The 26,680-nt window shown below is 61.3% G+C and overlaps 1 protein-coding gene across 3 annotated transcripts in view; it reads left to right on the top strand.

Moving 5' to 3' along the window:
- Nucleotides 1–286: 286 nt before the first annotated feature.
- Nucleotides 287–26,680, top strand: part of SH3BP2 (SH3 domain binding protein 2) — a 41,443-nt gene continuing 15,049 nt past the window's right edge. The window contains exons 1-2 of one of the 3 annotated variants that reach the window (XM_030801217.1): nt 287–416; nt 17,991–18,041. The gene's annotated coding sequence lies outside the window, so the exon portion shown is untranslated. Of the gene's footprint in view, nt 417–15,566; nt 15,641–17,990; nt 18,042–26,680 lie in introns of those variants that run through there. The other 2 variants (XM_030801218.1, XM_030801216.1) reach the window with 2 other exon arrangements.

Here is a 26,680-nt window from a genome sequence, read left to right as displayed (position 1 = left end):
ACAGCGCCCTTTCCACCTGGATCGCTGGGCCGCGGGGTGTCACAGGGAGGGACACGCAGGAGGAACGGACACGCTACCTAAGCACCTACTGTGGACCCGGCGTCTAAGCCCGCGACAACGCCAGCCTTCGCCCCCCAGGGGCCTCCTCCCGGGGCCGCGGGGGCCACGTGCAGTTCCCCGCCCAACCTGAGGTCCCGGCCCCGCCCCAAGCCCAGCTCGGACCCCCAGGACTGCGGGACCCGCCGGGGAGGGGCGGTGCCGGCCCGGGGCGGGGCCAGGAGGAGGGCGGACTGGGCGGGCGCGGACGCGGGCGGGACGGAGCTGCGGGCGGCCGGCCTCGCGGGCTGGAGCGCCTGGCGGCCGAGTGGAGCCGCCGCCTCGACCCAGGGCCCGCGGGCCAGGAGAGCGCTCGGCGGGTAAGCCTCGGCGGCGGGTCTCGGCGGGTCTCGGGGGTCTCGCGGTGGGGGGGCGGTCTTGGCGTCTGGAAGGGGCTCGGCGGGTCCTGGCGGTCTGGGGGGAGTCTCCGGGGAGTCTCGCGGTCCCGGCAGGTCTTGGCAGGTCTCGGGGGAGTCTCGGGGTCCCGGCAGGTCTTGGCGGGTCTCGGGGGAGTCTCGGGTGCGCAGCAGCCTCCCCCGGGCCCCGGGGCCTCCTGTCCTTGCCAAAGGACGCACGGGGCCTGGGTACGGCGGGCACTGCCCGAGGGACCGCGGCTTCGAGGCGGGGGCCGGGTGTCCCTTGCCGGGGGCTCAGGGGTGGGAGGCGGTACGACGCGTGTGTTTCGCACCCCTCGCGCCCCTCTGGCCCCGCCGCGGGACCCCTTTACGCGACCGCTCCCCGCAAGACTCAAAGGCTGCGGCGGGCACTCGCTCTCCGCCCTTCCCGGAATCCAAACTTCCCTTCCCTCTGCAGCGGCCGCGCTTCACGGAGTGCAAGAGAAGCCGCCCACTGGCGCTGATTCACACTGAAGTGTGAGTGACTGACAGCCGGGCGTCTGAGACTCTCATGGGCAACAGGGAATCTCAGGGATGGCAGAGGGACTGGAGGAGTTAGGGGGTGGGGACAGCTCCTTCCACCTGTGTGCCGGCCTCCCTGCAGCCCAGCACTTTCCCGCTGCTTGGCTCCCTGGGGCCATTGAGGGCCTGAGCCCTGCTGTGGGAGCCTTGTGCTGGTGCTCCATTCCGTGAGCACCTCCTATCCCCTCTCTGTGCCTCAGTTTGCTCATCTGTTGACACTGGGGACAGCTGTGCCTCCTGGTCTAGTGGCCACACTTACGTCCTTCGAATTGGCTGTGGCCATGGGCAGGTACTCTGTGTGGGCTGCTGGGGTGGACAGCCTGCCTGGATGGCATGTGTGTGGCCTTGCAGGTGACATGGGCTGGTGATGAAATGTGTAGAATTCCTTCCACACCCGCCTGATGGCAGGGCCCACGGCCTCCTCCTGACCAAAGCAAGACTCTGGGTTCAGGTCAGCCCTGCACCAACTCCATGTGCCTGGGCAAGCCCCTGCCCTCACTGGCTCAGGCCCTGTGGGACCAAAGGAGGGGCTGGGCTCCACCCCCTCCTGGTTCTTCCCATTCCGTCCACTATCTCCTTTACGTAGACACCCTTGAAGGGCCCTCTTGGAGCCCAGCCTCAGGGCCCCACTCCCAGCACTCCACTCCTGGAAGGACAGGAGGCCTGGGACGAGGGCTGCAAGGGAGTGAGGATTCTGTCTACACCCTCTCCCTGCCACCTGCCAGGCTCCCATTGCCTGGCTCTGTGCCCTACGTTGGGCACACCCTGGAGGGGGCAGGCAGAAGGAAGACAGATAGGCAGCGGTGTCTAGGAACTGACAGCCAGGGCCATCTGGTGAGAGGGGTGCTGACAGGGGGCCTGGCCTTTCGGGGAGTCCCCAGACCTCACGGGTCATCGGGGAGCCCACCAAGGAGGCTGGCCTGGAGAGGCAGACAGAGGGAGGGCAGGCTCTGGGCCTGCCTCGGCCCTTTCTGGACAGAGGAAGCAGGGTGCTGAGTCAGCTGGAGCTCCCCACCCCCCAAGGGATGCATGCACACAAGCAGGCCCACAGACGGGAAGTCCAGGGGCCCAGAGAGACGAGATGGCCAGCCTTGGTTCCTGAGGGGCAGGGAGGAAGGGCTCAAACTCAGCCAGGATCTTGGGTGTGAACTCAGATGCCACCAGGTTCCAGCTGTGTGATCATGGCCAGAGGCTTCGCCCTGCTGCGCCTCCATTTTCTCATCCATGACCTGAGGGCTGTGAAGCACTTTGTACCTGGTGGGTGGCTATGAGTGTCCGTGGGGGGAATGGTGGTGTTGGTGACATGTGCTTGGTATTCAGTGACAGTGGGTCGCTGAGGGTGCTCTCCCTGGTCCTCAGGGCCGCTGTATGTCCTGTCTTGGGTGGGGACAGGGCCTAGCCTGGAGAGGCCTGGGTGAAGGGCAAGGCTCCCAGGTTCCTGCCCACATTGGGCTAAGGCCAGAGTCCATCAGGAGTGGCCAATGTTGGGCAGCCCCTGGGTCTTCCTGGGTTCTGTCCTCAAAAGCTCCCTTGTGGGGACACCCCAGGTCAGTGACTATGTGTGGCAGGCTCTGCCCTCCTCACTCTCTGGCCTCCGTAAGCCATGGGCACGAGTATATGGTTCTATTTTTTTTTTTTTTTGAGGCGGAGTCTTGTTCTGTCACCCAGGCTGGAGTGCAGTGACGTGATCTCGGCTCACTGCAACCTCCACCTCCCGGGTTCAAGTGATTCTCCTGCCTCAGCCTCCCGAGTAGCTGGGACTACAGACGCGCACCACCACACCCAGCTAATTTTATTTGTATTTTTAGTAGAGACGGGGTTTCACCATGTTGGCCAGGACGGTCTTGATCTCTTGACCTCATGATCTGCCCGCCTCCCAAAGTGCTGGGATTACAGGCATGAGCCCCCATGCCTGGCTGAGTATATAGTTCTTTAATAACCGGGTGGCTTGGCCATCACTGTGCAGCCTGGGCAGGTGAGGACAAGGGCAGGCTGGCAGGGAAAAGACGGGAAATTTGCCACAAGGTGAGAGCTGTCCTACCCCAGACGCAGTGGGGCAGCTCCCACGCCTTGGTCCAATGAATACAGGGTGTGCCGTCAGGAGGAGGGATCTGAGCCGGGCGGGCAGCCATGCAGGTACAGACAGACTGAGCCAAAGGCGGGCGGGTGGCAGACCAGTTTGACGGGAGTGGCCTGTGCATGCCAGGTGTGGTGAGGGTATGGAGGGGCCTGGCAGGCAAGGAGAAGGAGCCGTGCAGACCCTGGAATCCTTCCTCCAGGATAGGCGGCTCCTCCCCAGAAGGCCTCTGCATTCTTCCGGTGGCCCTGTCTGGACACCCAGGGGCTGGAGACAGTCCCACGTGTGGGCTGCCTAAGTCCCAGAGGGGGTGGTAGGGAGCATTTTGGGCTCACTGGCTGGCCCCCCTCCCTGGGGCACTGGAGCCCTCCTCACCACCCCTTGGCCTGTGCATGGGAGGGCAGACAGGATGGTGCCAAGAGCAAGGGACTGCCTCTCGGCCATGGGCCAGGAGACCTGAGCCTTGTAGGCGAGTTGCACTTCCTGACCCTCAGTTTCCTATTCTGCAAAACGGGATGACAGAAATCCCTGGCTCTGGGCCACGCTGCTGGATTTGGGTTCTGTGCCGGGCCCCTGACTACACTCATCCTTCAAGGGTGATGCGAGAGAAGCATGTGCCCAGGTTCGGGGCGGGTGGAGACCTGGGTCAGACAGGAGCTCGAGGTGGTGCAGACTCCCAGGAGGGGAGAAAGGTGCCCTCCCCCACCCTTCTCTCTTCTCCCCAGGCTCTGTAACTTCCAAGGCCATGAGAGTGGTCAGGCCCTGCTTGGTCTCCCGGCCCCCGATCACAGATCATGCTGGAACTGCTGGCCCCAACACCCAGAGGTGACTGGCCCTTTCTTCATGGATTCCAGTCACATCTGGTCCATCTTTGCCAGCTGGCCTCTGGGAAGAATGTGGGCTCGGCCACTTGGAGCAGTGGCCTGGGGAGATCAGAGGAGCCCCGAGGGGTTGGCAGAGCACCCTTGTGGCATCCATACCCCCATCCCTGTAGCCAAGCTGATTCCAAGAAGTGCCCTCTGCTTCCTTGTGAATCAGATGTTTACTGCGCTCCTGCTGAGCCTGCTCCAGGCAGCTGGGTGGGGTGTAGGGTGCCTGTCTGCTCAAGCCTGCAGAGGGAGGCCAGGTCCCCGCCCCAGGGTCAGCCGGGCTGGCAGGCAACAGTCTCAAGAAGGCAGTGTGCGTGCCATGGCACACGGGGCTGAGGCAGCGAGGCAGGGGCCGAGGGAGGCGGCACAGAGCTTCTCTCAGGCACCAGAGGGGAGCTGAGTTCTGGGCTCAGAGTAGGCTTCGTCTGAGGGCTTCAGCGTCCTCCTTGTGAAATGGGGTGAAAGTAGGTCTAACTCATGGGAGGCCAGATCCCCAGGCCCAAGCTGGGGCCTCCCTGCCCTTGACCCTGTGTGAATGTGCAGCTCCGTTTGGGGCAGTTCCTTCAGCCTCGACCCAGGGGTGTTGTAATCTAGTGATGCTCTTCTGTGGCATTTGAGGGCCCCAGGTCCCCATGCCCTGGGCTGCCCCTGCAGCCCTGCCCACTGTCCTGAGCCAGGCATAGGGGTGGGCCCTTGCTGCTGGCTGCCCCTGGACAAAGTGGGAAGTGGTCACGGGCCAGTCTGGGAGCCTAGAATGCTGGGCGGTCCTTGGCTTTGTCTCAGCTTTGGGAGTCTGGGGCAGTGGTGCGCCATTGCCACCCACCCTGGTCTCTGCCTCTGGGGCAGTGGTGGACCTCCTTCAGAAGGCTGCTGCCCAGCCCCGGGCCCCGCTCATGCAACATTGGGTGCCTGTGTACTGGGCCCTGGGCTAGGCATGCACTGCAAGAGCAGACAGGCCACAGGTCAGAGGGCAGGACTGCTGGCAGGTGCCCATGGGTAGCAGCTCGCCTGCCTGGCCCACCTTGCCACTCTCTCCCTTAGAAGCAATTTCAACTGAAGACATAAGTGTCTGTCCTGCTTGGTGCTCAGGGTACCCTCTCTGGCCACCCCCAACTCCACCCTGAGCTGGGTGCCTTCCTGAGCCCCCATCCTGGTCTATGCATGTTGACCCATCCATGGTGACCTGTCCGACTGCCCCTCCTGCTTGGGAACTCAGGAAGGACAGGGTCGCGTCTGAGTGCCCATGCCCTGGTGGAGCCCACGTGGGCCTGTCCCAGAGGAAGTGTGAGGGGAGTGTGGGCTCTCCCAGCCTCCCACTCCTGGGCAGGGAAGTGACGCGGGCAGCGGGCAGGCTGTGCCAAGCTCTTTGAAGGTGGCTTGTCACTCCCCCCGCCCCCGTGTTTAACTCTCTACTGAGCATCAGAGCCTAATGTGCCAGTCAGCCTGGCAGCTGCCGCCCAGTTGGTGGAGTTTCCAATCAGATAATATCAGACTGTTGTGCTTTGGCCTCCCACGAAACTCTTCAGGTTTCCATCAGAGCCTCCTCCCTTCCCCCTGCGGGCTACGCTGTGACAGCCACCGCTGCCTGCCACCCGGCAGCAGGGACCCAGCTGCTTCTGGGCCTGGTCTCGGTGGCCCTGGCAGCGGTAGATGGGAGGACCAAGGCCTGGTGAGGAAGGAGCCGCCGAGCTGAGTCGGTGTCCCTTGTCCTCTCCCTGAACGAAAGTGCTTTCTTTCTCTGTAGCTGCTCTTCCTAAACGTGTGTGTTGGCGCAAGATTGGAGTTAGCCTGGCCTCCCTGTGCCACCAGGGCTTTGGGTCCCAAAGAGCTGGCACCTGAGGCAGGTCCAAGCAAAAGGCCGGATTTCTCACCATTAGGAGGACAATGGGGAAAGATCCAGAAAAGCTGGCCTGGAAGCCCTGAGTGGCAGGTGGGGGGACACAGCCCTGCATGGAGACCAGGCTCAGAGCCAGAGGAGGCAGGCCAGGAAACTCCGCACTCATCTCCTCTCTCGGAAACGCCCCTCCCTGACCCCAGCTGCTTCCTCTCCTCCTACTTGAGGCCAGAAAGGGAAGCCCCTTTCCAGTGGGGCGAGTGGCTGGCGCTGCCCCAGGCGGTCCGCTGATGGCTGGGCAGATAGTGCTGGGGCCTGGCCTCGCAGGCAGATCAGTGGTCAGCAGAGTGAGTTTGACCAGGGCATAGGGGAAGATGATGTGGCTGCATCCCCCAAGCAGGGGGAAGTGACATTCCGTTGCCGTCACCTCCTGTGGCCTCAGGCGTTCCCAGGCTGCGACCTCTAGGAACACAGGTGCTGCCTGGCTCAGGTGGCTCCACCAGGCCAGGCCGTGTGACCTAGGCATCCTCCACCTTCTCTGGGCAGGGCAGGGACAGGAAGTGCAGCCTCATGGGATGCGTGAGGGTGAGGGGGTGCCCACCCAGCTGCTGGGGCGGGTTGTGTGGGAGTGGCCCCCCAGGAGCTGCACGCAGCACGGGGCCTCGGAACCTCCAAAGCCGGCGTCAGGTCATTGAGGCCTCCGGGCTGACCAGGACTAATGGCGCTCAGGGGTGCAGCCTCAGCCTCCACCCGCCACCCGTACCGGCCCTGCCTCAGGACTTTGTTCCTGCTGTACCCCTGCTGGCTGCCTGTCGCCACAGGTGGCTCCTTCCTCCCCACCGGAGGAGCTGCTCCCAGGCGGGACCCTGGGGGTGGAATCTCTGAAATGCCTTCCCCTCGGGACCCTCACCGCGACTGGACCTCGCTCAGCTTCAGACCCTGGGCTGCAGCTGCCTAATGAGGTGGGATGGGGCCCTGGGTGTGTAAAGTGGAGGGAGGAGCAGTGGCTGCCTCTGAGCCCTGAGCCATCCTGGGGTCCTGGGTGCTGGCTTCAGGAAGGTTCGCTACTTGGGGCGGGGGCTCTCTGAGATCAATCTTCCCATTTTCTTGAGGATGTGACCAGGAGGGTGAAGTTTTGTGGTCGGAGTAGCTGTGCCTGCCTCTGGGGCAGGAAGTTGCTGGGGAAGGAAGAAGATTGAGAAAGGACCCCCAACCCCCACCTCTGCAGAGGACCTAGCGGGCCTTGCCCCATGCCAGGGTTCCTGCCAGCTGGCATCAAGGGGACAGCTGTTCCAGGGCTGGGGTCCTGAGAAGCGGGGGGGACCCACTTGGCACCCAGGCCCCCTTGAAGACCTACCCAGAGCCGCCCTTGCGGCAGGCAGGGTCCTGGCCCTTCCAGTACGAAGCTGGGAAAAGGCAGCACCAAAGATGCCAGGGGCGCCTCACGGATCCCCCTGGGGGGCCTCCTTGAGGGGCAGTAGGAGGAGGGGCCAGGCTGAGGGCTCGAGCTGTGTGAAAGACACCCTGGTTTTGAAAAGGGAGAGGGGCTGGAGAGGTGGGGCCCGAGGGCCTGGCGGGGTTTCCAGCAGGGGCTGGCTTATGTTTTCAAGCTTACTCTGGGGTCTGGAGACCACCACCGAACATACACCCTCCAAGCAGTGGCCACAAGAAGACCATGAGAAGCTCGGGCGGGGTCTAGTGGAAGGATGGGGGCTGCCACAGAGAGAAGTGGGTTTGTGGAGGCTGTGGAAAGCTGGGTGGAAGTGGAGGAGGTGACGTGACCAGGATGGGGTCGGTGACCCCTGCACAGGGGCTACTGGGGATGAAAGGGGAGGGAGAAGCAGACTGGTGAGATTGGGGTGGCATTGGCCCTGGTGGTACTGACTATCCCCGGCTCAGTCTCCCTCCTCCTCGGCTGGTTTTTCTGGCAGACAGTGGCATGGTCCAGAGCTGCCTCCCTGGGGAGGGAAAGGGCATCCGAAAGTCACTCCTGAGGCTGTGTCCCCAGAGTGTCCACCGGGCTGTGCCACCTCCCTGCCTGGTGCAGCCTGCGCCTGCCTGAGCTGCCTGAGCCTGCCCTGTGGCTGCTCCCCAGCCAGGAGGAGGCCTTAGGGGCAGACACCGGCAGGCTTGCTTAGAGGCTCTGCTGACTCCAGAATCCCCACTGCCTCCAGAGTCTTACTGCTACCTGAGCATTAAATGGAGGTGCTTGTCCTGTGACCCCCCATGGGCTGATGACGGGCCAGGTGGCACTTTGCCTGGGGGCTCTGGGGAGGCCATCTCGGGCTCCCGTGCCAGGGGTGGGTGCAGGGAAGCTGGGCAGACAGGAGAGCTCAGGCCTCGGCTCCCACGGGTCTAGGGCTGTGGTGGTTGGGGGCCCTGACTAGAGCCATTGACTAGAGGAAGGACCTGGCCTGGAGTGCCATCCCCAGGGAGCAGTAAGGGCATTGGGGGTGTCTTGGGGTGACCTGGCCTGGGGCAGAAGGCCAGGCAGGGGTTTGCAGGTGGGTAACGGCATGAGGAACTCGTGGAACAGCCTGAGAGGTGTCCGGCGAGGTAGAGCATGGGTGGCCTTGAGCCCTGAGGCTGAGCCGAGCTGTCTTTGAGAGCCACCTCCGCTGAGGCTGCAGCAGAAGGGCTGTGACAGGCCGGCTCCGAAGAGGAAGGAGCTGGGCTGTGGGCAGCCTGGGCTTGGGAAGCGGGCAGGACAGTTGCATGGTTGGGGGCGGAGAGGAGGAGAGGAGGAGATCCTGATCCGGACTCCGCCCCTGCCTGTCTTGACCGAGGAGGACTGGGACCAGACTGCAGGGGCGCAGGGAGCCTGCGGGAGATGCTGGGGGCTGGGCTCCTTTCCCGGCAGCCCGGGCCCACCGCCAGAATCTTGTCCTCACTGGGCCTCTGAACAGTGGAGCATTGTGAGGGGCCTGGGAACGTTCAGGTCACCCAGGCCCCCTCTGGGCCACGCTGAGGGTGAGGACAGGAGCCAGCGGGCATGAGTCATCCCGTCCCCTGCCCAGGCCCCGAGGCTCTGGGGTTCCCAGGCTGAGGAGGAACACACAGCTCTCGGTTCCCCAACCCGGGGTCTGGCCCATTCCTTCTTCCTTCTTTTTGCCCCTCTGTCAGCACCTCTTCCTGTGGCCTCCCTCTGGCTCCTGGGCCTGCCTGCATCTCCCTTCCCCTGTCCGGCCAGAGACCCCAGTCTAGGAGTGGCTGTGGCCTGCTCTCCCACCCCGCTGCCTGTCGCAGCCCCAGCAGAGGGGCTGGCCTGTCACCTTGAGCCCACCTGTGCTGGCCTGTGAGTAGCCCCAGGAGGAAGCCAGTGCAAGGACAAGACCTAGCCTAGACAGGAAACCTTCTGAGGCCAACCTAAAATTTACTAAGGAATAAAAAATGACAACAAGCAGAAGGCGAGGGAATAAAATAATAAACCCAGAGAGTAAAAACAAACAACATCCAAGAAAAAAACCCATGTTTGAAAACAGTTTAAAAATATTAGCCAGGCATGGTGGCTCATGCCTGTAATCCCAGCACTTTGGGAGGCCAAGGTGGGCGGATTACTTGAGGTCAGGAGTTCAAGACAAGCCTGACCACCATGGTGAAACCCCGGCTCTACTAAAAATACAAAAATGAGCCAGGCATGTTGGCGCATGCTTGTAATCCCAGCTACTTGGGAGGCTGAGACATGAGAATCGCTTGAACCTGGAAGGCAGAGGTTGGAGCGAGCAAAGATTGTGTCACTGCACTCCAGCCTGGGTGACAAAGTGAGACCCGATCTCAAAACAAAGGGGCTGGGCGCAGTGGCTCACACTTGTAATCCCAGCACTTTGGGAGGCCGAGGCGGGCGGATCACCTGAGGTCAGGAGTTCAAGACCAGTCTGGCCAACATAGTGAAACCCTGTCTTACTAAAAACACAAAATTAGCTGGGTGTGGTGGTATAAGCCTGTAATCCCAGCTATAGGAGGCTGAGGCAGGGGAAGTGCTTGAACTGAGGAGACAGAGGTTGCAATGAGCCAAGATCGTGCCACTGCATTCTAGCCTGGACACCAAAGTGAGACTCTGTCTCAAAAAAAAAAAAAAAAAAAAAATATATATATATATATATATATATATGTGCGTGTGTGTATGTATGTATATATGTGTGTGTGTATATACACACATATATACATACACACACACACACACACACATATATATACACACACACACATAACGTTAGGGAAAAGGGATCACAGCAAATGCATTAAGACAGCAGAAAGACCTAACCTCAAGTGCTGAAATGAGTGGACAGAGGGAAGGGACCCTGTTGTGCTGACTCAGCCTTGGTGGGTCCCAGCCTGTGGCACCTGCTGACAGATGGTGACGGGGTTCCTGGGTAAGCGAGGGGCCCAAGGACCCCCAGTGGTGCACAGAGGAGCTGTGATGGGGGCTACGCCTGGGCCCCAGCGTCCTTTGCCCTGACCCAGGAGCTTCTCCAGATAAAATGCCGTAAACTGCCTGGGCTGAGCCCGAGGTGTGGCAGGAGCTTCATGGTTTTTTTTTTTTTTTTTTTTTTGAGATGGAGTCTCGCTCTGTCGCCCAGGCTGGAGTACAGTGGCGTGATCTTGGCTCACTGCAAGCTCTGCCTCCCGGGTTCACGCCATTCTCCTGCCTCAGTCTCCCGAGTAGCTGGGACTACAGGCACCTGCCACCATGCCTGGCTAATTTTTTGTATATTTAGTAGAGACGGAGTTTCACCGTGTTGGCCAGGATGGTCTCGATCTCTTGACCTCGTGATCCACCTGCCTCGGCCTCCCAAAGTGCTGGGATTACAGGTGTGAGCCACCGCGCCCAGCCTAGCTTCATGGTTTTGTGCGGTCCAAGGGAGGCCACCAAGACCGCCATGGTACAAAAAGTACCACAGTGATGAGTAAAAGGGACAGATGATGCAGGACGCTCAGGCCACTTACTGCTATACGGTCCCCAGGCCTACCCTGTAGGGCTTACACAGCTGCCTGCACAGGGTGCCCATTGTGGTGGCTCCTGACCTCTCCCGTTGGCTCTGGGTGGGAGCAATGGGGCTGGGTTTCTCTGACTGGCACCCCTACTGCATCCCACGCCAGCAGGAGCCCCATGGCCTCGGCATCTCCACTCTGTTCCTTTGTTACCTGGCCCTGGTGCTGGGATCTGGGATAAGCAGGGTGCTCTCCACTTCCAGGGCCTAGGGACCCAGTGCTAGGCCAAGTGCCTATGGCAGAGTGCTTGGGAATGGTCTGGTTTGGTCCTCAGAGTACTCTTGCTAATAAGCACAGAGGGGGAGGAGGGAGCAAGGCTCATGGAGTGAAGTGACTTGCCCCTAGTCTCCAGCTTAAGGGAGCAAGGCTGGGACTGGAGCCCAGGCGTGAAGGGTGCCCAGGAGCTCATCCTAGGGAAGGTCTGAGATGCTGTCTGCCTCACCTGGGCATGTGGCGTGGACTGGTGGTTCTAACTAGGACCCACCTCTGTCTCTCATGTCAGAAGGTGGGTGCCTTCTCTAACCTGCAACCCCAGGGCCTTTGTACAAGCTGTGCTCTGTCTGAGACACCCTATGTAATCCCATGCTTGGCTAACTCACGTGGAAGATGGCTCCCAGGGCGCTGGCAGATGTGTCAACGTGTCGGGGTGGAACAGATGTCACAAGGATGTGAGTCAGAGGTGGCTGCCTCCCCAAGAGATTGGGAGCCCAGACAGAGGGTGACAGTAGCTTGGATCCTGGGTGCAGGGTGTGGCATTTGCCTGTAGGCGCAGTGCCTGCGTGCCTCCCCTGTGCCCGATACCACGAGACTTCAGGCCGAGTGGAGTGACACTGTGCAAGAGAGACAGGGTCCGGCGGACCAGCCTCACCATGACTCCGGCCCAGCCCAATGAACAGGTGGGCTACCTTCCACCATTCCCTGGCCTCGTTTCCCGCTCTCGGTTTCCTCGGCTGCCTGGTGGGTTTCACTGCAAATCTCTGGGGGTCTCCTTCTGTCCCAGCACCGCCTGCTCCTGTTCCTCATCCGAGTCTCTGCGGATGCGTGGACCCCGCCCTCTGTACAGCCTCAGCACTAAGGCTCCTGGGACTGCCCCAATTACTCCTGGGGAAACTGAGGACTGGGGCTCTGCTTCTTTGCCAGAGTTTTCTCTCAGGTGAGCACCAGACCACTCTTTCTTCAAGGGAACCAGCAGCATCGAGCGGGACCCAAAAGGGGGCTGTGGCCTGGGAGAGCTTCCCAACTAGCCTCCCCAGGGGCTCTTGGGATCAGTTTAAAACAGAAGCAGCTCCTAACTCCTCAAGGGTGGGCTGGAGCCCCTGCTTCCCCAGGCCTTCCTGTCCTGCTGAGCTGGGCCCTGCAGTAGCTTCCTCCCTGTACCCCACATGGCGTGGCCCACCCTGAGTCCCCTGGCCTCCTGCCCAGAGCCCTGCCCCCTCCACAGAGGCCGGGGCCCACCCCCACTGTCCTTGAGGTTGGTGGGCTTCCTTCTGAGAGTGGGCCTGGGGCTTCTCCTCTCCTTACCCACCCCAGAGCCAGGCTCAGCAGGAAATGCCTGGTAGGGGCCCTGCCAGGGCCATAAGGCTTTCGGGGCACCCTCAGGTTGTGTGGTAGGGGTGGGCCAGGTGGTCCCAGGCTCTGGGTGACACTTGCCATGCTGGCTGGGTAGCCAAGCGTTGCAGCTCACTCAGCTTCGAGGTCCTAATCAGGAGAACAAAACGAGCAATGGTGATGGAGCGGGCACGGAGCTGGCACATGAGCGGGCACGGAGCTGGCGCATGAGCGGGCACGGAGCTGGTGCACTCAGAACACAGTGGACTTTTCCTTGGGGGCTCCCTGCCCCTCCCTTGGTCCAGCGGCCCAGCCCTCCTATCACAAGAGGTGACTGGGCAGGGAAACACCCCCAACCTTCACACCCACTGTGCCCGTGGCCCAGGCGTCCCATGCATCCCAGGAGGGTCTGGTTGGCGGGAGCCCTCTGCTTCTGCTTCCTCTAGATGAGGAAGGTGCCCGGCAGATTTCGCACCTAAGCACACCCCCCGGGCCCGGAGGGTCAGCAGCCAGGCTGGTGTGGGCGTGGAGTGTCCCGGCCACAGCTGATCTGCTCGGTGACTGCTGCTGCCCTTGCCTGTCGATGAGGATGCTGGGGCTGGGAGGTCACCCTGGAGGCTCAGGCGGTGCTTGGTGGGTGCAGAGCCCCTGGAGTGCCCCCCTCCTGCAGCCAGGTGTCCCCCGAAATGGAAGAAGTGGGGTGCCTGGGGCTGGCTAGATGGTGTAATTCAGCACATGAGCCCGTGAGCTAGCCCCCACGGAGAGTAGGGGTTCCAGCCAGCTGAGGTGTGGATGAGGTCTATTCATGCTGCAGGAGGCACCTGGTGCCAATGTCACGCTGGGCACTGTTCAGGCGCCAAGGACATGGGGGACGGACATGCAGAAATCTGTCCCCACAGAACTGGTGTCAGAGGAGGGGCAGATAGCCAACAGACACGCTGAAAATGCCACAGCGTCGGGGGGTGCCGGGTGGGGGCTGCCTCTCTGAGGAGTGGGGGCCCTGCCGTGGACTGAGCCTGTGTGGGAGAAGGGCCAGGGCCTGCGGATTGGGGTCCAGCCCAGGGGAGTGTGGTCTAGATGAGGGGCCAAGGGGCAAGGGCAGAGCAGAGGAGGAGAGGGTGGCGTTCCAGGTGGAGGGCACCGCTGCTGCCAAGGTGCGAGAGGGAAGGGGTGTGGCACTGGGAATGTGGCTCTGTCTGTGCCGAGGGCTGGGGGGAGACACGTGTTCTGGAGGCCAGGCCCCGCAGGCACTAAGGGAAAGCCCGGCTGGATGCTGATCGGGGTGGTTCCTCCCTTCCCTTGACGCCAGAGCAAGCTCAGCAGCCAGCTGCCCCACCTCCACTGCTCAAGTGAGGAAACTGAGGCTCAGAGTGGGCCACAGGCCAGGAGGAGGGGATTGAGCCAGGCCTGTTCCCACCAAAGCCTGCACACTGACCACGGCTCTATTCTGCCTGCCAAGAATGGAGGCATCCACCGAGCGGCCTTCGGGTGGGAGCCGCTGGGTGGGGCAGGACTGCCGCCCCTCTTGGGACCCTGCAGGGCTGGGGCATAGGGTGCCCAGGCTGGCTGCGGTGGGGGACAGTGAACCCCTTCAGGCCAGGAGAGGCGAGGCAGGGCGGGGAGGAGGTGGGCCTCAGCCTCGGGTGGGAGCCAGGAACTTGGGGTGGTGGACCCGGCCCACCCCACACATCAGGACTCTGGAGAATTTTTTCTCAAGTGATTAAAAGGTGGAAACTCATCAGTGTTTGTGAAGAATTGAAGTGTGAATCCTGAGCCGCTTCTGCTGCTTGTGGTTTGAGACTGGAGAGTGGCTCCAGGCGAGCAGCAATGCCAGCCGTGGCTTCCCCCAGACCCACCTCGCCTCGCCTCACCTCACTGTCCCCAGCCCCACCTCACCGTCACCACCCTCGGCCTGGAAGCCCGCCCTGGCCTCCTCCCTCCAGCCAGTGTGCTGCCCCTGCCTGGCCAGGCCAGAGCTCCGCCTAGGGCAACCCTCTCCCAGGTGTGGAGGCCCCCGGGCAGTCCCGACTCCTATGCCCATCTCAAGAACCTTTCCCGGGGACAGAGACACCAGGCCTGAGAGAGGAAGGCCCAGTGGGGCATCCGGAGATGTGAGAACATTGCAGCTTTCCTCTGAGGACAGAGCTTGAGGGCCAAGCATCCACCGACAGCTTGGCCTTGCCCTCTGAAGCCCAGGTACCATGCAGGCAGCCGTGCCTACAGGGCTCTTGTCTGCGCTTTTCTTAATTCCCTTTGTCCTTCGCACACAGCAGTGGTCTGACCATCTCTGCCTCCACCCTGCACTGCTCTGTGTAGCCCCTGGGGCCTCTGAGCCCCGATCACGCTGCGTCTTCTGGGAACACTGCTGTCTCCAATGCACCAGCCTTTGTCTGTTTTGCAGCGGGCAGCCTCGCGTGCGTGCCCAGGGCTGGCCGGCGGCTTGTCTCACTGGGCAGAGGTCCAGGGGTGAGGAAGGACCTCAGCTGCGGCCGTGCTGCACTCCAGTTCTTTGAAAACCTCTCTCATTGAGAGTCCAATTAGCGCTAAGTCACAATTTTTTCACTCTGAGCTCTGAAGGGTGTACTAGTTACAACCTCACTGGGGTCTGGCCTCATGTATGGACATGACAGTAAACTCATCTGTCTGTCTGTCTGTCCTTCTCTCGGGTCCTGCCATGGGCCAGGTGCCCACCTGGGCCTTGGAGATTCAGTGGGACTTGGACCCGTGGGGAGTGCCAGGGACACATGAGGTGATGCTGGTGGCAGAACTGTGCCATTGACTTGGAGATTTCAGAGAAGAGGGCAAGGTTCTAGGTGGTTCCGTCCTCAAAGGATGAGGGAGCATTTGGTTTCCATGTGGAGGTGACTGCAGGTACCAGGATGGGGCAAGTGCATGACAGGTCCAGTGTTGGGGGCCCAGGGCAGGAAGGGAAAGCAGGCACCGCACCCCATCCACTTGGACAGGGAACCAACCTCGCCGCTGCGCCGTGGTGGATGTGGCCTGAGCCAAGGAAGGGCAGGCCAGAGGGGTGAACGCAAGGCCAGGAGGTGGGGTCCGCAAGCCTGGTGGGTGCGGGTCAGGCATGGCGGGTCAGGCATGGCAGGTGAGGCTGGTGGACCCTGTGTGCAGGAGGGTGGCAGGTGGAGAGCCTAGGCTTCAGGAAGCTGTGGGCATCCGCGGAGGCAAGCTCAGCAGTGCCCGTCCAGCTTGGTCACAGCCTTGTGGAGCCTGTCTCTCCCTGACAGGCACGCCCACACTCGGGATCAGACTAAGTGGAGCCTGCAGTTCATCCTGGGGAAGGACTCAGGTGAGTCCCTGTGTGGATTCATTTCTTGGGGCTGCCCTAACAAAGTTCCACACACGAGGGGCCTGAAAACAACAGAAATTTACTCTCTCATGATTCTGGAGGCCAGAAGTCCAAAGCTGAGGGGTCTCCAGGGCTGTGTGGCCCCGGTGGCTCTGGGGAAGCCCCTTCTTCCCCTCCCAGCTTCTGCTGGTGACTGGCGATCCTCGGTGCCCTTGGTGTGCGGCCACATCCCTCCAGCCTCTTTTCCATCCTCACATGGTCCTTTTCAGGCATCTTCCCCTACTCCATCTCTTACAGGACAGTTGCCGTTGGATTTAGGGCCCACCTGGTCAATCCAGGATGTGCTGCGTAACTTAATTACATCTAAGATCCTTTTTCCAAATAAGGCTGTGTTCACAGGTTCTGGGGATTAGGATGTGGACAAAGCTTTTGGGGGCCACCATTCAGCCCACTACACCACGTGACCCCAGGCAGGGTCCTTCTTTCTAGGGTGCCCTCTCCCTCTGCCCCAGTTGGGTAGTGCCCAGTCCGAGTTCCCAGGAATCCTCCCGGTCCTGCATCACGGGACAGCAATCAGAATGCGGCAGAGAGGGAAGGGGCCTCTGGCTGGGGAGAGCCTGGGAGGGTCCCAGGGCTGGCTGTGGAGTGGACCCAGGCCCCATGGGAAGGGCTGATGCAAAACATCTTATTTTGAGAGCTTGAGATTTTCCCTGGGGGTGCCCACCTCCCCCCAGGCTCGGTGCCCACCCACCCTCCTGGGGCTCAGTGTCCACCTTCCCCCAGGCTCAGTGCCCACCCTCCTTCCCCTGGGCTCAGTGCCCTCCTCCCCCGGCTCAGTGCCCTCCCTCCCTCCCCAGGCTCAGTACCCACCTTCCCCCAGGCTCAGTGCCCTCCCCTGGGCTCAGTGCCCATCTTCCGCCAGGCTCAGTGCCCTCCCCAGGCTCAGTACCCACCTTCCCCCAGGCTCAGTGCCCTCCCCTGGGCTCAGTGCCCATCTTCCGCCAGGCTCAGTGCCCTCCCCAGGCTCAGTACCCACCTTCCCCGAGGCTCAGTGCCCTCCCTCCCTCCTAGGGCTCAGTACCCACCTCCCCCCAGGCTCAGTGCCCTCCCTCCCTCCCCTGGGCTCAGTACCCACCTCCCCCCAGGCTCAGTGCCCTCCCTCCCTCCCCTGGGCTCAGTACCCACCTCCCCCCAGGCTCAGTGCCCTCCCTCCCTCCCCTGGGCTCAGTACCCACCTCCCCCCAGGCTCAGTGCCCTCCCTCCCTCCCCTGGGCTCAGTACCCACCTCCCCCAGGCTCAGTGCCCTCCCTCCCCTGGGCTCAGTACCCCCCCCCCCCCCCCCCCCCCCCCGGCTCAGTACCCACCTCCCCCCAGGCTCAGTGCCCTCCCTCCCTCCCCTGGGCTCAGTACCCACCTCCCCCCAGGCTCAGTGCCCTCCCCCTCCCTCCCCTGGGCTCAGTACCCACCTCCCCCAGGCTCAGTGCCCTCCCTCCCTCCTGGGACTCAGTACCCACCTTCCCCCAGGCTCAGTGCCCTCCCTCCCTCCTGGGGCTCAGTACCCACCTTCCTCCAGGCTCAGTGCCCTCCCTCCCTCCTGGGGCTCAGTGCCCACCTTCCCCCAGGTTCAGTGCCCTCCGTCCCTCCCCTGGGCTCCGTACCCACCTTCCCCCAGGTTCAGTGCCCTCCCTCTCTCCCCTGGGCTCAGTGTCCACCTTCCCACAGGCTCAGTGCCCTCCCTCTCTCCCCTGGGCTCAGTGCCCTCCCTCTCTCCCCGGACTCAGTACCCACCTTCCCACAGGCTCAGTGCCCTCCCTCCCTCCCCGGGCTCAGTACCCACCTTCCCACAGGTTCAGTGCCCTCCCTCCCTCCCCTGGGCTCAGTGTCCACCTTCCCACAGGCTCAGTGCCCTCCCTCCCTCCCCGGACTCAGTACCCACCTTCCCACAGGCTCAGTGCCCTCCCTCTCTCCCCTGGGCTCAGTGCCCTCCCTGAGCTCAGCAGACCCTCCTTGGTGTGTTCAGCACCTGAGCCTCTCCTGAAGGTGGCAAGCAGGCACCAGGCTGGGTACAGGGTCCCTGGGTGCCAGTCCCCATGCCACTGATCCCTAGCTTCCGCTCTGAACCCCAGAGATGCAGATGGCAACAGGACTGTCCTATTGGACTGTGAGCCTTGAGATGAGGCAGGTGCCGTGAGGCAGGAGGTGCCAGGCCAGGGTCAGCTCTGTGGTGGCTGCAGACACCACCCACTGAGCTGGGTGTTTGCCTGACTCCTGAGCTGGGTGTTTGCTTGACTCCTGAGTGGGCTGAAGGCCCCCAGAACCCAGTGAAAGCTCCCTCCCTTTTCTTTTTCAGGCGGACCCTTGGCCCTCTGCCTGCCCTGCCGGCTGGCTCCCACTCATCCCGGTAAGTGCCCTGTGTCTGGCATGGTGGGAAGTCCCCAAGCCTGGCAGTTTGAGGCACCAGCTCAGGGGCAGGGGAGCAGCTGCAACTTGGGAAAGATGGAGAGGGACACCAGGGCTGCCCATTGAGGCGGCCCCAGCCATGCCCTGCTGCACACACCCCCTGCTTGGATGCAGGCATGGGGTCATCTCCACGGTTACCAGCACAGGGTGAAGGTCAAGGAGTGGCCGTGGCTGAAGAGGGGAGAATGGCCTGTGTTTAGGAATATGAACAGCAGCGTCGTATGCTGCAGGGATGAAGAGGAGTTGAGAGAGCAATTGCAGAAGCTAAGGCCCAGAGAGGAGGGGTCTGCAGAGGTCACTCAGCAGCCCAGGACTCCCAGCTCCAGCTTCCTTCTGGGAAGCTAGGGTTGGGGAAGGGGCTGGTGTGGATTTGTCCCCCACCCCCAGGGTCCCCTCACCTGGCCGGTTCCTCTCCTCTGGGCTGGACTCCCCCTGTAGCATCACAGCATTGGACCAGGGCTGTGGGGGCAATGGGCCTGGGCCAGGGTCAGGTGGGTCTTTTGCTTGCTTCCGCCTCTGCTGAGTTTATGAGTGTGGGGCTTTTGGCGGAGCAAGGGCAGGGGCGAGCCTGGCTCCTGCTTCCAGCGCAGGCCTTGTCCGCTCTTGCATTTGCCTGTCCAGTAAGTGGTGGTGTGTTCCTGAGAGCGCCGGCTGCCTCTGGGCTCTTATCCTCATGGGTTGTCATCCCTGAAGCTGTGTGTTGGCCACCTCATTGCCTGTGGATTCCTCCCAGCCCTGGGGTGTGCTCACCCCAAGCCCCTTCCTCCCGTGGCTCCCTCACCCGGTCTCCTTCCAGCAAACTTCCTCCTCCATCAAAGCTGGGCCCCTCCTCTGGGAGGCGTTCCCCAGTCTAGCACCCACAGGGCCTGGCCCCTCCTCTGGACCCTGCAGCCCCAGCTGTCTGAGAACTGCCTGCCTCATCGTCCAGGCTGGGCCGTGGCCCAGGAGTTCCTCAACTGCTGTTTGATCTCAACCCTCCTGCAAGGGGGAAGGAGAATGGGAAGAGGCCTCACTCTGTCCGTGCCCACCTCGCTGCCCTCTGTCTGTCTGCCTGCTGTGGCCAGCCTTCTGCTGAAGGTGTGGTCTGCCCTTGGCCACCTGAGGGGACTGAGGCTGGCGCAGGCTGGGGATGCCAGGGTGGCTGTGCCCATGCTAAGGAGGCCCCAGACCTAAAAGCCCAAGCTCCTCAGCCTCTAGGAGACAGTGGGGGGTCTGCAGCCCAAACGGGCCGCGAGGGGGGCCTTGGCAGCAGGGCTGGGGCTGCGGACACAGCTGGGGAGATGGAGCTCCTTAGCCTGGGAGCTGCCCTTTTTGAGTGACCCGACACCTAGGCCTATGGGGCAGCTTGGGACCTGCACAGCTGGTTATGGGGCTGGGGTCCAGGGTTTGTTGGGAGCCTGAATTCAGGGGGCCGTGCCCTAGGAAGCCTGGTGGGCAAGATGAGGCCCCTGCAGCTTTGCGGCCCTGTGCTCCGTAGCCTCTGTCACCCTCAAATCCTGCTGTGAGGGTGGCCCCAGGCCCCAGAAAGCCCCTTTCTCCAGCTGCCTCTGCCCAGGGGTCCTGTCCTCCCTGGGCAAGTTCTGGGAGGAGAGGGAGGGCGCTCAGCACCCAATGGCTAGAATCCCCATTCCCCGCTTCCGCGCTCTGGGCCTGGGCAGGGCACTGGGCTTGGTGGGGGCAGAGCAGCCCTGGGAGGAGCAGAATTCTGAGCAGGCCCTGGGGCAGGGGCCGATGAGTATGGGAACGTGCTTTGCCACTCAGCCATAATGTGGTTTCTAGCAAACCAGATGTTAGCAGAGCTGGTGTGGGTGTGGGGACACGACAGTAGGAGTTGAGAAATGCCGGAGGCCAGGCCTAGTCCCTCAGTCCCTTGGTGTCAAAGGGCACAGAGGTGGCCACCTTGAAATTCATAGAACCGGGTGCAAGACATAACAGCCCTCTGTGTGGCCTCAGGTGGCAGAGCAGGGCGGCAGCAGCTGCCCTGGCAGGAGGAGCGTGCTGGTAAGGTGACACCATCCCTGTGTGTGCTGTAAATGCTGCTCTGTGCTGGGCCTGACACCCAGGGTGCAAGTCGTTTCATGGTTTGCTGGGGAGAAGCCGAGTATTCAGAGGTGGCCCTGGGCAGAGGCAGCAGGGAGCTTCCTCCCAGGGATGCAGCTGACCTTGCGCTGGAGCCAGAGAGCCCTGGTCTCTGACCACAGGATGGGAGGGCAGGAGCAGTGGAAGGTAGGGGTTAAAACCCGGATGGTGGATGAGGGGCAGCCCGGGGCCCCAAGCAGCTTTCAGGACCTCGGGGGTAGAAGGCAGGAAGTGCCGGCTACTTGGTGCTGCCCAGGGAGCAGGGAACAGGAAGTCCCGGGTGGGGAGGAAGCGCTGGCGGCCACAGGCCTCAGATGCAGCAGGAGTGAGCTGTGGGCACAGCTGTGGGGCAGCCAGGCGAGTCAGGCCTCACATGTCTGGGAGATGCAAGCTGCCTGGGCTGGTGGTCCCTGAGCCACATGGCCTCCCTGGGCCCCAGGACACCGGCCCCGAGCAGGTCACAAGGACGGAGGGCCATGTGTTGGGTCAGCACCATCAGGTCAGTGGGGCGGCCCCAGGACTGGAGGCTAGGGAGGCGGCACTGGTCCAGCACCTGAAGAACCAGTGAGGGGGCCCCACGTGGGAGCCACAGCCTTCCCCGGGGCTGGCCGTGGGGGCCCACAGGAGCTGGCCCTGGGCCTGCAAAAGGCAACAGGCTGTGAGGAGAGTGGCCTCTGTCTGGCTTGAGAGGCCCCCGAGCTGGCAGGCACAGGGGAGGCCAGAGAGGGAATGTGATGCTAGAACCACCCACCCCCGTCACGTGCGGCTGATAGGGAGGTGGGGGCCAGCCTGCTGGGGTGGGGCCCAGGTTCGGGAACTTCCCGTGATACAGCTTGCAGGGTGGCCTTGGTGTTTGGGTCCGAAGTACACACATGTTGTGTGTGTGAGTGTGTGTTTCTGTTGGTGGGGGGGAACGGAGAGAGCTGCACAAGGTCCCTGCTGCCCACCTGGGGAGTGCCATGCTCTGAAACCTGCTGCAATGTGGAGGACCCGCAGGGACCTCAGGGACTGCTCACGGAGCCCAGGCTGTGCCACCCTGCCCCTAGCCGGCAGTGCTTCTCTGGCATAGCTGGTTACTGGGCCTTTACGGGAAAATTTTGGTTTTGATTATGTTAACAGAGAAAGATTCTGGGAACAGGAAGGAAACAAGGGAAACTGAAAAAGAAGAGCAGACAGCTGTGGGGAGGCCAGAGCAGGCAGCCAGGGCTCCACGGTGGAAGCCGCCCCATCTGCACATCCCACCCCCGCCACCGGCCACCCACTGTGTGCCAAACTGGGCCGTGGCTGTGCTGGGCCGGGGGTGGCGCATGAGCCACCGTTTACTGGCTGTGTGACTTTGGCCAAGTTTCTTCGTCAGTGACTTGGGGAGGACTCTGGTTTGAAGCTCAAGGGGTTGGATGATGGGGCGATCGCTGAGAAGCACAGAGCTTGGCCCACAGGGAGTGCCCAGTGCACTCGGCACAAAGCTTGATCCTCTCCCAGCCTCTATACCCAAGTCTGTAAAATAGAGGTAAAGTATTGAGCTCAGGTGGACCCTGGGCGATTTAGTGAGCTGTGAGGTGCAGCTTGGCACTGAGCCCTGGCAGGGCTGGGAGTGGTGGTGATGATTCTGTGCTCAGGCTGCAGGACACTGAGACACTGAAGACCGCACACGACAGGTCTTGTTGGTCATTGGAGGCTGTGTGTGTGTGTGAGTGAGTGCTTGCATATGCATGAGTGAGTGTGATGTGTATATCAGTATACATATGGGTGTGAGTGTGCACGTATGAGTAGACATGTGAGTGCATGAGTGTGTATGAGAACATATGAGAGCGAGTGGGCATGGGGGAGAATGAGTGCATGTATATGTGTGAGTATGGATGGTGTGAATGTTAACTGTACATGCGTGAGTGTGACAGCATGCGCGTATATGAGTGTGTGAATAAATGCACAGGGTGACCTGGTATCTTCTCCCTTTGGGTTGGCTCCCCAGCCCCAACTTGCCCTCTGGCTCCCACAAATGGGGCCAACCTGATCACCACTAACAGTAAGTCCTTGACCCTGTTGTCACATGAGGTGCTGGCTCCCTCACCACAGCCAGGATGATCCTGCAGGAGCCCAGCCTTCCAGAGCCCCCACCCTGCTCCTATGCAGGGGCTCACGCCTGTGTGCACGAGAGCCGTGCAGCTCATGTGCACGTCCTGTGTGAGTGCACCACCTGTGACATTAACTGGGTGTGCAGAGACACAGTGCACGAGGGCCTGCACGGGCCATGACCACACACGCCTCAGGGCTCATGGGTCCCCAGGGTGGTGGGAGCCACAGAGCCTGCATTAAATGGAACCTGATGGGGTGTCTCTGTGGGACTGAGCACTTTTCACCTGACTGCTCTGGCCCCAGCAGCCTCAGGCCTTGGGATCACCTGAAGCAATTACAACTTTGAGAGAAGGTAGGGAGATGAGCACAGAAACAGAGACCTGGAGAGTGTATCCCAGGTGCCCCGTCTTCCCTAATGCGCACGTGCACACGCACGCACACATGCACAAGTGTACAGGCTCAAATGCAAATCTCCACGTGTGCACACATGCAAAGATCACATACTTTCTGGAAGGGCTCATGGAGCCCAGCAGCCACCACCAGCTTTGGCCACCCAACGCTGGCCCATGTGTCTCCAGAGCCCTGCCGCAGAGAGCAGCTGCAGAGGTGTCAGGGGACTCTGAGAGTGGACTTCTCCATACCCATTTTACACTGGAGGAGGTGGGGGCTTAGTGGAAGAACGGGCCCAGGAAGGATGTGAACCCAGATCTTCAGCACTCTCCCTCACAGTTCCTGCCCGTGTTAACTCAGCCGACACCGCAGCAGCATGGTGACAGGTCCCCCCAGGGTGTCTGCCTCTACAGAGGAAGGGACTGAAGCACCCAGAGAGCTGGCAGGCAGGCCTGTGGAGTCCCCTGGAATGAATGAATGGAATTTAACCATCAGGTCCCTGGAAGAGGGGCTGGGCACTTAGAAGCACAGCCAGGGAGGCCTGGCCAGCTAGGAGTGTGGGTGCTCCTTGGGGATGCCCCTTGGTTTTCCTGAGCACAGGTGGATCCAGAGTCTGCGAGCTGGGCTGAAATTCCCCAAGAGCAGCATGGTCACCATGGCCTCCATGGCCCATCATCACCCTCAGCCTCAGCCGACCTTTCCCCTTTCTGCTCTCAGTCTGGCCTGGCATTGGGCTCCTGGCCAGGTACCACCCCCTGGCACAGGGCAGGGCCAGGTGGGGCAGAGGATAGTAAGGTGGCAGGGGTGGGTTTCCCCTTGAATGGCCCCTCCTCTGGAGAGGGGCTGCGGGTGTCCGCATCTGTCCCTGAAGTGAGGAATTCCCAGGGGAGGTGAGGGTGCCACATGACCTGCCCTTGTCATGACCTGCCCCCCTGCCCAGGGTCAGCTGATGATCACCTAAGAGCCTTCATCCTGCCCACAGCGGGACAGCAGCCAGGCAGGAATGAGCCCCTCACAGGCCTGCCCCTACCTGGCCACTGAGCTGGACCCATGTAGGACTGTAACCTGTCCCTGCAACTCTTCCTGCTGAGCCTTGTCCAGGTGTGGAGCCAGGAAGAGGTGGTGGGTTCCATCTGTCCTCACAGTGGTTCCTCCCACTTTGACACACAGGCCAGGTCTTCTTATAGCTTTTGGGTGGCGGGGGCACAGTGGGGAGTGATGCCCCAGGGTAGGGGCTCTGTTTCAGCTTCCTATGCCTTCCAGGCAACTTGCAGTCCCTGTCACCCACGGGGTGAACATTCCATCCTTCTTTTGGGGCTCCCTGGGTGTCCCCCCTGGGCTGAGTCTGAGCTGGTGAGGATGGGAGACAATGACCGACTAGTGTGGTCAGTGTTAGGGGCACAGAAGGCTATGCTAGCCCCAAGGGAGGGACACAGGACTCCAGAGAGGTTATGGGAGACTGCCTAGAAGAGGGAACGCTTGAACTAACTCTTCCTTTCATGTTTGGATTGTTGCTAATATATAGAAATAGAATTGATTTTTGTATGTTGATCTTGTATCCTGCCACCTTGCTGCTCATTTATTCTAATATATATATATATTTTTTTTGAGATGAAGTCTCATTCTTGTTCCCCAGGCTAGAGTGCAATGGTGCGATCTTGGCTCACTGCTACCTCCACCTCCCGGGTTCAAGCGATTCTCCTGCCTCAGCCTCCCAAGTAGCTGGGATTACAGGTGCCTGCCACCTTGTATTTTTAGTAGAAAAGGGGTTTCACCATGTTGGCCAGGCTGGTCTTGAACTCCTGACCTCAGGTGATCCGCCCACCTCAGCCTCCCAAAGTGCTGGGATTACAGGTGTGAGCCACTGCACATGGCTATTCTAATAATTTTTAAGTGGATTCCTTGGAATTTTCTGTATGTAAAATAATGTAATCAGTGAATAATTGTTCTTTCTTAACATTCGGATACCTTTTATTTCTTTTTATTGCCTAATTACTCTGGTCAGAATCTCCAGTACTATGCTGAATAGAAGTAGAGCGGACATCCTTTCCTTGTTCCTGTTCTTGGGGGAAAAACTTTCAGTCTTTTACCACTAGGTATGTTAGCTGTGGGTTTTTCATAGAACCCTTTATCAGATTGAGGAAGTTCCCTTCTATTCCTGGTTTGTTGACTGTTCTCATCATGGAGGAGTGTTGAATTTTGTCAAATACTTTTTCTTCATCTATCAAAATCGTGTGGTTGTTTGTCCTTTATTCTATTGATATGGTGTATTACATTAATTGTTTTGAATATTAAACCATCCTTGCATTCCTGGAATAAATCCCACTTGGTCTTGGTGTAGAATCCCTTTTATGTGTTGCAGGATTCAGTTTGCTAGTATTTTGTTGAGGATGTTTATGTCTATACCCATAAGGGATATTGGTTGGTAGTTTTCTTGTGATGTCTTTGTCTGGTTTTGCTGTTGGGATAATGCTGACCTCATAGAATGATTCCTTCCTTTTCTATTTTCTGGAAGTTTGTGAAGGAGCTGTGTTCTTTTGAGCCAACTCTTGATGGCTGGGTTAGTTCAATTTCAACTTCAGGCTGTGGCAACAGCATGGGCTGAGGCCTGCAAGTGGGTGCTTGCTCGATGCAGGTAACTGGAGCCATAGGGTCTGGCTGGCATAGGAGCACAGAAGATAGAGGGCAGGAGTGGCTGAATCAGGAAGGGCCAGGTTGGCATGAGGAGGCCCTAGAGGTTTAGCACTGAGCAGTGATGGGAATGGTGTGCCTGTTGATTCTGTGCTGGGTGGAGGGGGCTGGAGGCCGAGGAGGCCTGAGGAGAGGAAGTGGAGGGGGCCAAGAGGCAATGGAGAGGGGCCCTGCAGGGTGGCTGGAAGGAGGTGGGAGCCTTGAGGCAGGCCAGACAAGGGCACTGAGAACAGAGGCACAGAGATGGGACAGAGCCTCGAAGGCTGGGTGCAGTGGGAAGAAGCCCAGAGAGCGGGCCTGAGGTGGGGCCTTGAAATCAGGGTAGGTGCCCAGGATGGAACAGCTAGGTGGGGTCAGGCCCAGGCTGTTAGAGCCATACCTGCACCTGGCCCATCTTGGTGGCAGCCTGTGTGCAGGTAGAAGATGGAGGAGGCAGGATGCCTGGGAGGCCAGCAAGGGTCTCTGCCGGCCTTTGGCCACCCCAGGGGACTCTCCTGGGTGAGGCGCCTGCGTTTGGGCAAGCAGGTGGGAGGTGCCAAGGACCAGACCCCTGGCTCCTTGGAGAATCCGGGGCTGGAGGCTGGAGAAGGTGAGGGCGGGGCACGTGCCCGATCCCTTGCCCCGCTGCCGCCCTCCGTGAAGGTGCCGTTTTGCAGAGGCCACTCTCCCGAGGGAGCTGGTTGCAAGGGTCCGGCGAGATGGGACCTGGGCGGGGCCTCAGAGCCGAGGCTCCCGCGCCCGCTGTGGATTTCCAACCAAGCTGTGTGGACTTGCAGGTGTTGGGGGAGTGGAGCGGGAGGCCTCGTTTGCATCGAAGGCTTCTTGATTCCAGGCTGCACCAACAGATGTTGGCCTCCTGTCCCCAGCGCCCACCAACCTCCTTGCAGCGTGGGGAAACTGAGGCCCGCAGGGGGCGGCCGCGCACGGTGACGCGGCAGGGGGCGGAGCCGGGAGGGGCGGGCCCAGGATCCTCACCTGCCCGCCCCGTCCCCCGCCGAGAGGGGAGGAGCCGGCGGCTGCCGGGCCAGGGCCGCCGGGCGCGGCGGGCATGGCGGGCTCCGGGCCGCGGCCGCGGAGCTGGGGCTGGCGGGAGGGGGGCGCCCGGGACGAGGCGGCGGCGGCCGGGGGGCGCGGCCCAGGGCCGTGCCGGTGCTCGCAGGGGAGGCGGGCGTGGACGGCCCCGGGGAAGCCGGCTGTGCCCGCCGCGTGGACGCCGTGAGTACCGAGCCCCGGCCCGCGACCCCGAGCCCCGGGACCCGGGCCGCGAGCTTCCGGGTCTGGACCCCGCACCCCGAGCCCCTGGACCCGGGCTGCGAGCCCCGGGCGCTGCTGGTCGCCCACGCG

The sequence above is a fragment of the Nomascus leucogenys genome, chromosome 20, assembly GCF_006542625.1.
Source record: "Nomascus leucogenys isolate Asia chromosome 20, Asia_NLE_v1, whole genome shotgun sequence".
NCBI classification, from domain to species: domain Eukaryota; kingdom Metazoa; phylum Chordata; class Mammalia; order Primates; family Hylobatidae; genus Nomascus; species Nomascus leucogenys.
This window is presented reverse-complemented; position numbering and strand designations above follow the sequence as displayed.